General features: G+C 44.5%; 1 long non-coding RNA gene across 1 annotated transcript in view; it reads left to right on the top strand.

Moving 5' to 3' along the window:
* Nucleotides 1–2446: 2446 nt before the first annotated feature.
* The window catches only part of LOC141048785 (uncharacterized), a 144951-nt gene continuing 132781 nt past the window's right edge, over nucleotides 2447–14616 (top strand). Inside the window, exon 1 of the long non-coding RNA XR_012220142.1 lies at nucleotides 2447–2730. This is a non-coding gene — a long non-coding RNA (uncharacterized lncRNA). The remainder of the gene's footprint in view (nucleotides 2731–14616) is intronic.

The following is a 14616-nucleotide window of genomic DNA, read 5'->3' as shown; positions in this document are numbered from 1 at the left end:
AATAAATATTTCTGAAATACTATTTAAATAATTTTTAATGTGATAAATATTGTAAAGTAAAAACAAAAAAAAACCCATCAACAATGAGAATGTAACTCGATTAAATGAGGATCACAGCTCTGCTGCTTACGGTATATTCACAGTTGGAGATGGGTAGGGAGCGGAACACGCGCATCACTTCCATTCCGGTCCAAAAGACTGTCTATGGGATGAAACGCGAAATTACAGGTTTTGATGTTATTTCTATAAGAACAATCAATGTGAATTATTTTCACAAAATTATTTTTGATACTCATAAACCGCAAAAATAAACCAGGGAGCAACAGTACTAAAGGCAATATTGTTAAGCAGTTTTCCCGGAACCAGACTGCCTCCCTCACCCCAGTTTTCTAAACTCTGCTGTTCTCCACATCGGGTCTTGTAGATGGCCTGGTGTGATCCCACATGATCATCTGCCTGGGCTTATAAAAGACCTCCCAAGACAAACACCTGTGTCTTGGTATTAAGACTTTTAGTTTGTCTGTGCCCTGTTCCCTGCTGCAGCTCCCAGCACCTCTGCTATCTGCTTGCGGCTTCCAGTATCTCAGCTACCTGTTTGCCTGGAGTTTTTAGTACTTCTGCTATCTGCATGTGGTTTTTAGCATCTCAGCTACCTGTCTGCCTCCAGATTCCAGTACTTCTGCCATATGATTGTAGTTCCCAGTATCTCAGCTACCTGTTTTGCAACTTCCAGTACCTCTGCCATCTGCCTGCGTGTTCCAGTACTTCTGCCATCTGCCTGTGGCTTCCAGTACCTCTGCTATCTGCCTGTGTCTTCCAGTACCCCTGCTATCTGTCTGTGGCTTCCAGTACCTCTGCTATCTGCCTGCAGCTTCCAGTACCTCTGCTATCTGCCTGCATCTTCCAATACCTCTATTAGCCTGTGTCTTCCAGTACCTCTGATATCTGCCTGCAGCTTCCAGTACCTCTTCTATCTGTCTGCGGCTTTCAGTACTTCTGCTATCTGCCTGCGTCTTCCAGTACCTCTGCTATTTGTCTGCGGCTTTCAGTACTTCTGCTACCTGTGTCCTGTGTGCCTCAGCCACCTGCTGCACTGACGCACTTGGCCCATGTGCCCACCCAGACCTTGGGCTTAGAGGACCCACCTCACTAGGTGATATTAACAGTAATATAGAGACAGGAATAGTATGTTCAATTGCCAACAGGTTCATTCAATAGAAGTCTCATCTGGTAATTAGTCCAAAAACAACAATAAAAAAAAACAATAGAAAGTTAACAAGCGGGGCAGACATTACTGGCGGCGGCCCACACACCTTCATTAGCTGGTCGCTCGGCCAGCCAAAATCTTTCTTTCAAAACTCCCCCAAAAAGTTTGTCTGAGAACTTTGCGTTCTGAATATGAGTAAAGAGGAATAAGCTGGTGGTGGCTGATCTGCAGTCATGGGAGAGTGGTGACACCCCATGCACATTACATGGTCGGTGGATCCTGCTACAATCATCTAGTCTTTACAGTTAGGTTATGCCACTTGTCTTCTAAAGCTATTGGCCGACAGTGACAGCTTGTTGCAAACATGCACACTAGATTCAGCCGAGTGTGCATATGTTCTTAGTATGAACCCGGAAATCTTTGATGGTAACTTATCTACTTTGCGAACAATAGATTTAAAAGTCAACATGGCCGATCCATTTTTTCCCTCAATATGCGGTTGATGAATATTTCATACACATTAGATGGTCATCTTCTCCCACTTTAAGGGAGTTCTGCCTATGAAATCGACCACTTAAAGCGCTGGGGCAACATCTGATCCCTAGAAGAGGGGTCTAAAATTCCCCGTCCAAACTGATCTGGGGTGACTCCATTCAGTATCTATGGAGCTGGCGGGTAAAGCCGAGAGCCGTCCTGTAAGTCCGATAGAGAGTGAGGGAGCGGATCTACTTGGCCGGACACCTCAGGGCCCGACTGGGATCCCATCTGTCCCCATCTGTCTGGAAGATAATAATTTGGAAAAACCCTATTTCGGAAGAGACGGGCATTGTACCCTCTCATCTGAGGACGCGGCACTGCACAATAACACAATTAATTTTTCATTTTTTTATTTCTTTATGGGGCTTTTTTTTCAGTATTTGGCAAATAAAAAAAATAAAAGTTTTCCCGCTGAGGATGTCAACACAATCCTACATGTGTGCTGGACCAGAGGTGTTTATAGAGATGAGACTAAATCAGACCTGACCTGGCAGCAACCTCGGTTATAAAATGTCCACGGTCCGTGGTACGCTGCCTAATAGCAGGAGTGTTATGTCACCATGGCAACTGGAACCGGAGCGACGCAGCTCCATTTATTTATATAGTGCACACGTGTGGCTGATCGCACGGTTACCATGGTGACGGCACAGAGTATTATGAAGGAGAATATATCAAATTAGGGCTCTCTCAGCTTCTGCTATGGAGAAATTCAGGGAAACGAGGACGGTGAAGCGATGTGACAGATCCTCTGAATCATTGCTGTCAGGTAAGAGCTGTCACAGCCGCCATCGGAGGAAGCCGCCCAGACTATGAAGAGCTGCGAGGCCGAGGTCCATACACGTATCTGTTTCCCAGAAAAGTCCGCTAAACCCGGATGCGCCAAACTCATTAAGAGGCGCCTCCCCCCAGGCAGCCGATGCGCCAGATCCTGAGGTCTGCACCAGCTCCGAGGCCGGACAGACTCCACCTATAAATTACCGCTAGAGGTGAGCGAACCGGTCCGAGACTAATTGAATCTGAGTTTTACAAAAATTTCAGATTCTTTATAACCCCTCACATCCTTTCCCAGTATCTTCACTCTGTACTCAGGCTTCCGGTACCAATTAGGACTCTGACGCCATTAGGGTCGCCACCAGAGGCGCTTGCTCAGATGCAGAGTGAAGATGTATGTTGCATTCGGTCCCACAGGAAAGTAGAGGCCGGTGGGATGACCTGATAGGGGGCTGCAGAGGTGACACAGGTGAATGGCGATCAGATATGGATGACCTATCGCAAGGTTAGGGTCACATGACCAATTTTCTCTCTTCCAAGGAAATCGGATGGATTATGCTAATCACATTCTGATCAGTTTTATCAGTGTGATCCAATTTTGTCGGATGTGAAGAAGAAAAAAAAATTCTCCTTTTTCCCCATTCTGTAAAAAAATTTTTTTATAGAATGACAGAATGATTTTTCCAGGGACTCAAAGACATGAATGGCTGAGTACGATATCGGATGCAACTTGTGCATGCTGCGAATTTCTCCTCAGACCGAATCAGACATGTGCATTGCCCCATAGAATAACATGGGGACGGGTGCTATGCAAGAAAACAAGCCCTAAGCAGAGGCGATCAGTGTAAAAGTCCCTCACTACCCCTTTACGTTAGGCTTACGTAGACCTTGACTTTAATTTGTCAATGCTGAATTTACGGGGATTGTATCCCAAAATTTGTGACAGTCCTGGCATGCTTGGGAGACTAAAAATTAGCATTAGCGTACACGGGTCACCAATCATTTTCTTCCCCTAATCAAGGGGAAACGACGCCTGGTTCAAAATCCTTTGGGGATGGTGTGATACCCATAGAAAATGCCATATGGAGGGAAACAGACAGAACCCACACCGTGCCTGCACAGAGCCCCAGAGGGTGACACGGGTCACAACGATGGATGGAGAAAAGGCAAAGAATGACAGGCAAGTCTGTGACACTGGGAGCAAAAGTGGCGCAGTTCCATACCCCGCTACCCTACAAGTAAAAATGCCAATACCACAATAATCTGATAGGATAAGTAGGAAATGCCCCTCCGACAACAACTAAGGGTAACAACACAGTGGGTGGAAGTCTGGCTGCCTATTTCCTGGCCAAAGCATAACTTTCCCAGCTGCCATGATGCATTGACATGGATACCGGACCTCAGTCCTACAAATCTTTTTGCCCAACTCCTTTATATTCCTGTGGGTAAAGGTTTTCAAAGAAAAATCAGCAGTGAAATCTGCACCTGCAAAAAACGCAGAGGATTTAATGCAGAAATGATTGACACGCCATGTATTTCACTGCAGCAATGATTGAGACGCTGTGGATTTCACCGCAACAATGATTAACATGCTGTGGATTTCACTACAGCAATGATTGACAAACTGTGGGTTTCACTGCAGCAATGATTGACACGCTGTGGATTTCACTGCAGCAATGATTGACACGCTGTGGATTTCACTGCAGAAATTATTGACATGCTGTGGATTTCACTGCAGCAATGATTGACATGCTGTGGATTTCACTACAGCAATGATTGACATGCTGTGGATTTCACTGCAGCAATGATTGACACGCTGTAGATTTCACTGCAGCAATGATTGACACGCTGTGGATTTCACTGCAGAAATTATTGACACGCTGTGGATTTCACTGCAGAAATTATTGACACGCTGTGGATTTCACTGCAGCAATGATTGACACGCTGTGGATTTCACTGCAGAAATTATTGACATGCTGTGGATTTCACTGCAGCAATAATTGACACGCTGTGGATTTCACTGCAGAAATGATTGACACGCTGTGGATTTCACTGCAGCAATGATTGACACGCTGTGGATTTCAATGCAGCAATGATTGACATGCTGTGGATTTCACTGCAGAAATTATTGACATGCTGTGGATTTCATTGTAGCAATGATTGACACAGTGTGGATTTCACTGCAGAAATTATTGACATGCTGTGGATTTCACTGCAGAAATAATTGACACGCTGTGGATTTCACTGCAGAAATGATTGACATGCTGTGGATTTCACTGCAGAAATTATTGACATGCTGTGGATTTCACTGCAGCAATGATTGACACGCTGTGGATTTCACTGCAGCAATGATTGACACGCCATGTATTTCACTGCAGCAATGAGTGACATGCTGTGGATTTCACTGCAGCAATGATTGCCACGCTGTGGATTTCACTGCAGAATTGATTGACACACCATGGATTTCACTGCAGCAATGATTGACACACTGTGGGTTTCACTGCAGCAAAGATTGACTCGCTGTGGATTTCACTGCAGCAATGATTGACACGCTGTGGATTTCAATGCAGAAATTATTGACATGCTGTGGATTTCACTGCAGCAATGATTGACATGCTGTGGATTTCACTGCAGCAATGATTGACACGCTGTGGATTTCACTGCAGCAATGATTGACACGCTGTAGAATTCACTGCAGAAATTATTGACATGCTGTGGATTTCATTGCAGCAATGATTAACACACTGTGGATTTCACTGCAGAAATTATTGACACGCTGTGAATTTCACTGCAGCAATGATTGACACGCTGTGGATTTCAATACAGCAATGATTGACATGCTGTGGATTTCACTGCAGCAATGATTGACACACTGTGGATTTCACTGCAGCAATGATTGACACGCCATGTATTTCACTGCAGCAATGATTGACATGCTGTGGATTTCACCGCAACAATGATTGACACGCTGTGGATTTCACTGCAGAATTGATTGACACACCATGGATTTCATTGCATCAATGATTGCAACGCTGTGGATTTCACTGCAGCAATGATTGACACACTGTGGATTTCACTGCAGCAATGATTGACACACTGTGGATTTCACTGCAGCAATGATTGACACACCATGTATTTCACTGCAGCAATGATTGACACGCCATGTATTTCACTGCAGCAATGATTGACACACCATGTATTTCACTGCAGAAATGATTGACACCCTGTGGATTTCATCGCAACAATGATTAACACGCTGTGGATTTCACTGCAGCAATGATTGACACGCTGTGGATTTCACTGTAGAAATTATTGACACACTGTGGATTTCAACGCAACAATGATTAACACGCTGTGGATTTCACTGCAGCAATGATTGACACACTGTGGGTTTCACTGCAGCAATGATTGACACGCTGTGGATTTCACTGCAGCAATGATTGACACGCTGTGGATTTCACTGCAGAAATTATTGACATGCTGTGGATTTCACTGCAGCAATGATTGACATGCTGTGGATTTCACTACAGCAATGATTGACATGCTGTGGATTTCACTGCAGAATTGATTGACACACCATGGATTTCATTGCATCAATGATTGCAACGCTGTGGATTTCACTGCAGCAATGATTGACACACTGTGGATTTCACTGCAGCAATGATTGACACACTGTGGATTTCACTGCAGCAATGATTGACACACCATGTATTTCACTGCAGCAATGATTGACACGCCATGTATTTCACTGCAGCAATGATTGACACACCATGTATTTCACTGCAGCAATGATTGACACCCTGTGGATTTCATCGCAACAATGATTAACACGCTGTGGATTTCACTGCAGCAATGATTGACACGCTGTGGATTTCACTGCAGAAATTATTGACACACTGTGGATTTCAACGCAACAATGATTAACACGCTGTGGATTTCACTGCAGCAATGATTGACACACTGTGGGTTTCACTGCAGCAATGATTGACACGCTGTGGATTTCACTGCAGCAATGATTGACACGCTGTGGATTTCACTGCAGAAATTATTGACATGCTGTGGATTTCACTGCAGCAATGATTGACATGCTGTGGATTTCACTACAGCAATGATTGACATGCTGTGGATTTCACTGCAGCAATGATTGACACGCTGTGGATTTCACTGCAGCAATGATTGACACGCTGTGGATTTCACTGCAGAAATTATTGACATGCTGTGGATTTCATTGCAGCAATGATTGACACACTGTGGATTTCACTGCAGAAATTATTGACATGCGGTGGATTTCACTGCAGCAATAATTGACACGCTGTGGATTTCACTGCAGAAATGATTGACACGCTGTGGATTTCACTGCAGCAATGATTGACATGCTGTGGATTTCACAGCAGCAATGATTGACACGCCATGTATTTCACTGCAGCAATGATTGACATGCTGTGGATTTCACCGCAACAATGATTAACACGCTGTGGATTTCACTGCAGCAATGATTGACACGCTGTGGATTTCACTGCAGAAATTATTGACACACTGTGGATTTCACCGCAACAATGATTAAAACTCTGTAGATTTCACTGCAGCAATGATTGACACACTGTGGGTTTCACTGCAGCAATGATTGACATGCTGTGGATTTCACTGCAGCAATGATTGACACGCTGTGGATTTCACTGCAGAAATTGATATGCTGTGGATTTCACTGCAGCAATGATTGAATCGCTGTGGATTTCACTGCAGCAATAATTGACACGCTGTGGATTTCACTGCAGAATTGATTGACAAACCATGGATTTCATTGCATCAATGATTGCCACACTGTGGATTTCACTGCAGCAATGATTGACACACTGTGGATATCACTGCAGCAATGATTGACACACTGTGGATTTCACTGCAGCAATGATTGACACACTGTGGATTTCACTGCAGCAATGATTGACACACCGTGGATTTCACTGCAGAAATGACAGACACACCGTGGATTTCACTGCAGAAATGACAGACACACCATGGATTTCACTGCATCAATGATTGACACGCTGTGGATTTCACTGCAGCAATGATTGTCACGCTGTGGATTTCACTGCATCAATGATTGCCACGCTGTGGATTTCACTGCATCAATGATTGACACGCTGTGGATTTCACTGCAGCAATGATTGACATGCTGTGGATTTCACTGCAGCAATGATTGACACGCTGTGGATTTCAACGCAGCAATGATTGACATGCTGTGGATTTCACTGCAGAAATTATTGACATACTGTGGATTTCACTGCAGCAATGATAGACACATTGTGGATTTCACTGCAGAAATTATTGACACGCTGTGGATTTCACTGCAGCAATGATTGACATGCTGTGGAGTTCACTGCATCAATGATTGCCACGCTGTGGATTTCACTGCATCAATGATTGACACGCTGTGGATTTCACTGCAGCAATGATTGACATGCTGTGGAATTCACTGCAGCAATGATAGACACATTGTGGATTTCACTGCAGAAATTATTGACACGCTGTGGATTTCACTGCAGCAATGATTGCCACGCTGTGGATTTCACTGCATCAATGATTGCCACACTGTGGATTTCACTGCATCAATGATTGACACGCTGTGGATTTCACTGCAGAATTGATTGACACACCATGGATTTCATTGCATCAATGATTGCCATGCTGTGGATTTCACTGCATCAATGATTGACACGCTGTGGATTTCACTGCAGCAATGATTGACACACTGTGGATTTCACTGCAGCAATGATTGACACACTGTGGATTTCACTGCAGCAATGATTGACACACCGTGGATTTCACTGCAGAAATGACAGACACACCGTGGATTTCACTGCAGAAATGACAGACACACCATGGATTTCATTGCATCAATGATTGCCACGCTGTGGATTTCACTGCAGCAATGATTGACACGCTGTGGATTTCACTGCAGAAATGACAGACACACCATGGATTTCATTGCATCAATGATTGCCACGCTGTGGATTTCACTGCATCAATGATTGCCACGCTGTGGATTTCACTGCAGCAATGATTGACACGCTGTGGATTTCACTGCAGCAATGATTGAAACGCTCTGGATTTCACTGCAGCAATAAATGACACGCTGTGGATTTAACTGCAAAACTGATTGACACACCATGGATTTCATTGCATCAATGATTGCCACGCTGTGGATTTCACTGCAGAATTGATTGACACACCATGAATTTCACTGCATCAATGATTGCCACGCTGTGGATTTCACTGCATCAATGATTGACACGCTGTGGATTTCACTGCAGCAATGATTGACATGCTGTGGATTTCACTGCAGCAATGATTGACACGCTGTGGATTTCAACGCAGCAATGATTGACATGCTGTGGATTTCACTGCAGAAATTATTGACATACTGTGGATTTCACTGCAGCAATGATAGACATATTGTGGATTTCACTGCAGAAATTATTGACATGCTGTGGATTTCACTGCAGCAATAATTGACATGCTGTGGATTTCACTGCAGCAATGATTGACATGCTGTAGAGTTCACTGCAGCAATAATTGACACGCTGTGGATTTAACTGCAGCAATGACTGGCACACCATGGATTTCACTGCAGCAATGACTGACACACCATGGATTTCACTGCATCAATGATTGACACGCTGTGGATTTCACTGCAGCAATGATTGACACGCTGTGGATTTCACTGCAGCAATAATTGACATGCTGTGGATTTCTCTGCAGCAATGATTGACACGCTGTGGATTTCACTGCATCAATGATTGACACGCTGTGGATTTCACTGCAGAAATGATTGACATGCTGTGGAATTCACTGCAGCAATGATTGACGCGCTGTGGATTTCACTGCAGCAATAATTGACACGCTGTGCATTTCACTGCAGAATTGATTGACACACCATGGATTTCATTGCATCAATGATTGCCATGCTGTGGATTTCACTGCAGAATTGATTGACACACCATGGATTTCACTGAATCAATGATTGCCACGCTGTGGATTTCACTTCATCAATGATTGACACGCTGTGGAATTCACTGCAGCAATGACTGACACACTGTGGATTTCACTGCAGCAATGATTGACACACTGTGGATTTCACTGCAGCAATGATTGACATGCTGTGGATTTCACTGCAGCAATGATTGACATGCTGTGGATTTCACTGCAGCAATGACTGACACACCATGGATTTCACTGCAGAAATGATTGCCACGCTGTGGATTTCACTGCAGCAATGATTGACACGCTGTGGATTTCACTGCAGCAATGATTGAAATGCTGTGGATTTCACTGCAGCAATGACTGACACACCATGGATTTCACTGCATCAATGATTGCCACGCTGTGGATTTCACTGCAGCAATGATTGACACGCTGTGGATTTCACTGCAGCAATGATTGAAACGCTGTGGATTTCACTGCAGCAATAATTGACACGCTGTGGATTTAACTGCAGAATTGATTGACACACCATGGATTTCATTGCATCAATGATTGCCACGCTGTGGATTTCACTGCAGAATTGATTGACCCACCATGGATTTCAATGCATCAATGATTGCCACGGTGTGGATTTCTCTGCATCAATGATTGACACGCTGTGGATTTCACTGCAGCAATGATTGACACGCTGTGGATTTCACTGCAGCAATGATTGACACGCTGTGGATTTCACTGCAGCAATGATTGACATGCTGTGGATTTCACTGCAGCAATGATGGACACACTGTGGATTTCACTGCAGCAATGATGGACACACTGTGGATTTCACTGCAGCAATGATTGACACGCTGTGGATTTCTAAGCTGCAGCAATGATGGACACACTGTGGATTTCACTGCAGCAATGATTGACACGCCGTGGATTTCACTGCAGCAATGATTGACACGCTGTGGATTTCACTGCAGCAATGATTGACACGCTGTGGATTTCACTGCAGCAATGATTGACACGCTGTGGATTTCACTGCAGCATTGATTGACACGCTGTTGATTTCAATGCAGCAATGATTGACACGCTGTGGATTTCACTGCAGCAATGATTGACACACTGGATTTCACTGCAGCAATGATTGACACGCTGTGGATTTCACTGCAGCAATGATTGACATGCTGTGGATTTCACTGCAGCAGTGATTGACGCACTGTGGATTTCTGTTGCAATGACTGACACTCTGTGGATTTCTGCAGCCATGATTGACACGCTGTGGATTTCTGCAGCAATGATTGACACGCTGTGGATTTCACTGCAGCAATGATTGACACACTGGATTTCACTGCAGCAATGATTGACACGCTGTGGATTTCACTGCAGCAATGTTTGACACGCTGTGGATTTCACTGCAGCAATGATTGACACGCTGTGGATTTCACTGCAGCAATGATTGTCACGCTGTGGATTTCACTGCATCAATGATTGCCACGCTGTGGATTTCACTGCATCAATGATTGACACGCTGTGGATTTCACTGCAGCAATGATTGACATGCTGTGGATTTCACTGCAGCAATGATTGACACGCTGAGGATTTCAACGCAGCAATGATTGACATGCTGTGGATTTCACTGCAGAAATTATTGACATACTGTGGATTTCACTGCAGCAATGATAGACACATTGTGGATTTCACTGCAGAAATTATTGACACGCTGTGGATTTCACTGCAGCAATGATTGACATGCTGTGGAGTTCACTGCATCAATGATTGCCACGCTGTGGATTTCACTGCATCAATGATTGACATGCTGTGGATTTCACTGCATCAATGATTGACACGCTGTGGATTTCACTGCAGCAATGACTGACACACTGTGGATTTCACTGCAGCAATGATTGACACACTGTGGATTTCACTGCAGCAATGATTGACATGCTGTGGATTTCACTGCAGCAATGATTGACATGCTGTGGATTTCACTGCAGCAATGACTGACACACCATGGATTTCACTGCAGAAATGATTGCCACGCTGTGGATTTCACTGCAGCAATGATTGACACGCTGTGGATTTCACTGCAGCAATGATTGAAATGCTGTGGATTTCACTGCAGCAATGACTGACACACCATGGATTTCACTGCATCAATGATTGCCACGCTGTGGATTTCACTGCAGCAATGATTGACACGCTGTGGATTTCACTGCAGCAATGATTGAAACGCTGTGGATTTCACTGCAGCAATAATTGACACGCTGTGGATTTAACTGCAGAATTGATTGACACACCATGGATTTCATTGCATCAATGATTGCCACGCTGTGGATTTCACTGCAGAATTGATTGACCCACCATGGATTTCACTGCATCAATGATTGCCACGCTGTGGATTTCTCTGCATCAATGATTGACACGCTGTGGATTTCACTGCAGCAATGATTGACACGCTGTGGATTTCACTGCAGCAATGATTGACACACTGTGGATTTCACTGCAGCAATGATTGACATGCTGTGGATTTCACTGCAGCAATGATGGACACACTGTGGATTTCACTGCAGCAATGATGGACACACTGTGGATTTCACTGCAGCAATGATTGACACGCTGTGGATTTCTAAGCTGCAGCAATGATGGACACACTGTGGATTTCACTGCAGCAATGATTGACACGCCGTGGATTTCACTGCAGCAATGATTGACACGCTGTGGATTGCACCGCAGCAATGATTGACACGCTGTGGATTTCACTGCAGCAATGATTGACACGCTGTGGATTTCACTGCAGCATTGATTGACACGCTGTGGATTTCAATGCAGCAATGATTGACACGCTGTGGATTTCACTGCAGCAATGATTGACACACTGGATTTCACTGCAGCAATGATTGACACGCTGTGGATTTCACTGCAGCAATGATTGACATGCTGTGGATTTCACTGCAGCAGTGATTGACACACTGTGGATTTCTGTAGCAATGACTGACACTCTGTGGATTTCTGCAGCCATGATTGACACGCTGTGGATTTCTGCAGCAATGATTGACACGCTGTGGATTTCACTGCAGCAATGATTGACACACTGGATTTCACTGCAGCAATGATTGACACGCTGTGGATTTCACTGCAGCAATGTTTGACACGCTGTGGATTTCACTGCAGCAATGATTGACACGCTGTGGATTTCACTGCAGCAATGATTGTCACGCTGTGGATTTCACTGCATCAATGATTGCCACGCTGTGGATTTCACTGCATCAATGATTGACACGCTGTGGATTTCACTGCAGCAATGATTGACATGCTGTGGATTTCACTGCAGCAATGTTTGACACGCTGTGGATTTCTAAGCTGCAGCAATGATGGACACACTGTGGATTTCACTGCAGCAATGATTGACACGCCGTGGATTTCACTGCAGCAATGATTGACACGCTGTGGATTGCACTGCAGCAATGATTGACACGCTGTGGATTTCACTGCAGCAATGATTGACACGCTGTGGATTTCACTGCAGCATTGATTGACACGCTGTGGATTTCAATGCAGCAATGATTGACACGCTGTGGATTTCACTGCAGCAATGATTGACACACTGGATTTCACTGCAGCAATGATTGACACGCTGTGGATTTCACTGCAGCAATGATTGACATGCTGTGGATTTCACTGCAGCAGTGATTGACACACTGTGGATTTCTGTAGCAATGACTGACACTCTGTGGATTTCTGCAGCCATGATTGACACGCTGTGGATTTCTGCAGCAATGATTGACACGCTGTGGATTTCCCTGCAGCAATGATTGACACACTGGATTTCACTGCAGCAATGATTGACACGCTGTGGATTTCACTGCAGCAATGTTTGACACGCTGTGGATTTCACTGCAGCAATGATTGACACGCTGTGGATTTCACTGCAGCAATGATTGTCACGCTGTGGATTTCACTGCAGCAATGATTGACACACTGGATTTCACTGCAGCAATGATTGACACGCTGTGGATTTCACTGCAGCAATGATTGACATGCTGTGGATTTCACTGCAGCAATGATTGACACGCTGTGGATTTCTAAGCTGCAGCAATGATGGACACACTGTGGATTTCACTGCAGCAATGATTGACACGCCGTGGATTTCACTGCAGCAATGATTGACACGCTGTGGATTGCACTGCAGCAATGATTGACACGCTGTGGATTTCACTGCAGCAATGATTGACACGCTGTGGATTTCACTGCAGCATTGATTGACACGCTGTGGATTTCAATGCAGCAATGATTGACACGCTGTGGATTTCACTGCAGCAATGATTGACACACTGGATTTCACTGCAGCAATGATTGACACGCTGTGGATTTCACTGCAGAAATGATTGACATGCTGTGGAATTCACTGCAGCAATGATTGACGCGCTGTGGATTTCACTGCAGCAATAATTGACACGCTGTGCATTTCACTGCAGAATTGATTGACACACCATGGATTTCATTGCATCAATGATTGCCATGCTGTGGATTTCACTGCAGAATTGATTGACACACCATGGATTTCACTGCATCAATGATTGCCACGCTGTGGATTTCACTTCATCAATGATTGACACGCTGTGGAATTCACTGCAGCAATGACTGACACACTGTGGATTTCACTGCAGCAATGATTGACACACTGTGGATTTCACTGCAGCAATGATTGACATGCTGTGGATTTCACTGCAGCAATGATTGACATGCTGTGGATTTCACTGCAGCAATGACTGACACACCATGGATTTCACTGCAGAAATGATTGCCACGCTGTGGATTTCACTGCAGCAATGATTGACACGCTGTGGATTTCACTGCAGCAATGATTGAAATGCTGTGGATTTCACTGCAGCAATGACTGACACACCATGGATTTCACTACATCAATGATTGCCACGCTGTGGATTTCACTGCAGCAATGATTGACACGCTGTGGATTTCACTGCAGCAATGATTGAAACGCTGTGGATTTCACTGCAGCAATAATTGACACGCTGTGGATTTAACTGCAGAATTGATTGACACACCATGGATTTCATTGCATCAATGATTGCCACGCTGTGGATTTCACTGCAGAATTGATTGACCCACCATGG

The sequence above is a fragment of the Dendrobates tinctorius genome, unplaced genomic scaffold, assembly GCF_039654945.1.
Source record: "Dendrobates tinctorius isolate UK_male_01 unplaced genomic scaffold, ASM3965494v1 ptg000138l, whole genome shotgun sequence".
Classification (NCBI taxonomy): Eukaryota; Metazoa; Chordata; class Amphibia; order Anura; family Dendrobatidae; genus Dendrobates; species Dendrobates tinctorius.
This window is presented reverse-complemented; position numbering and strand designations above follow the sequence as displayed.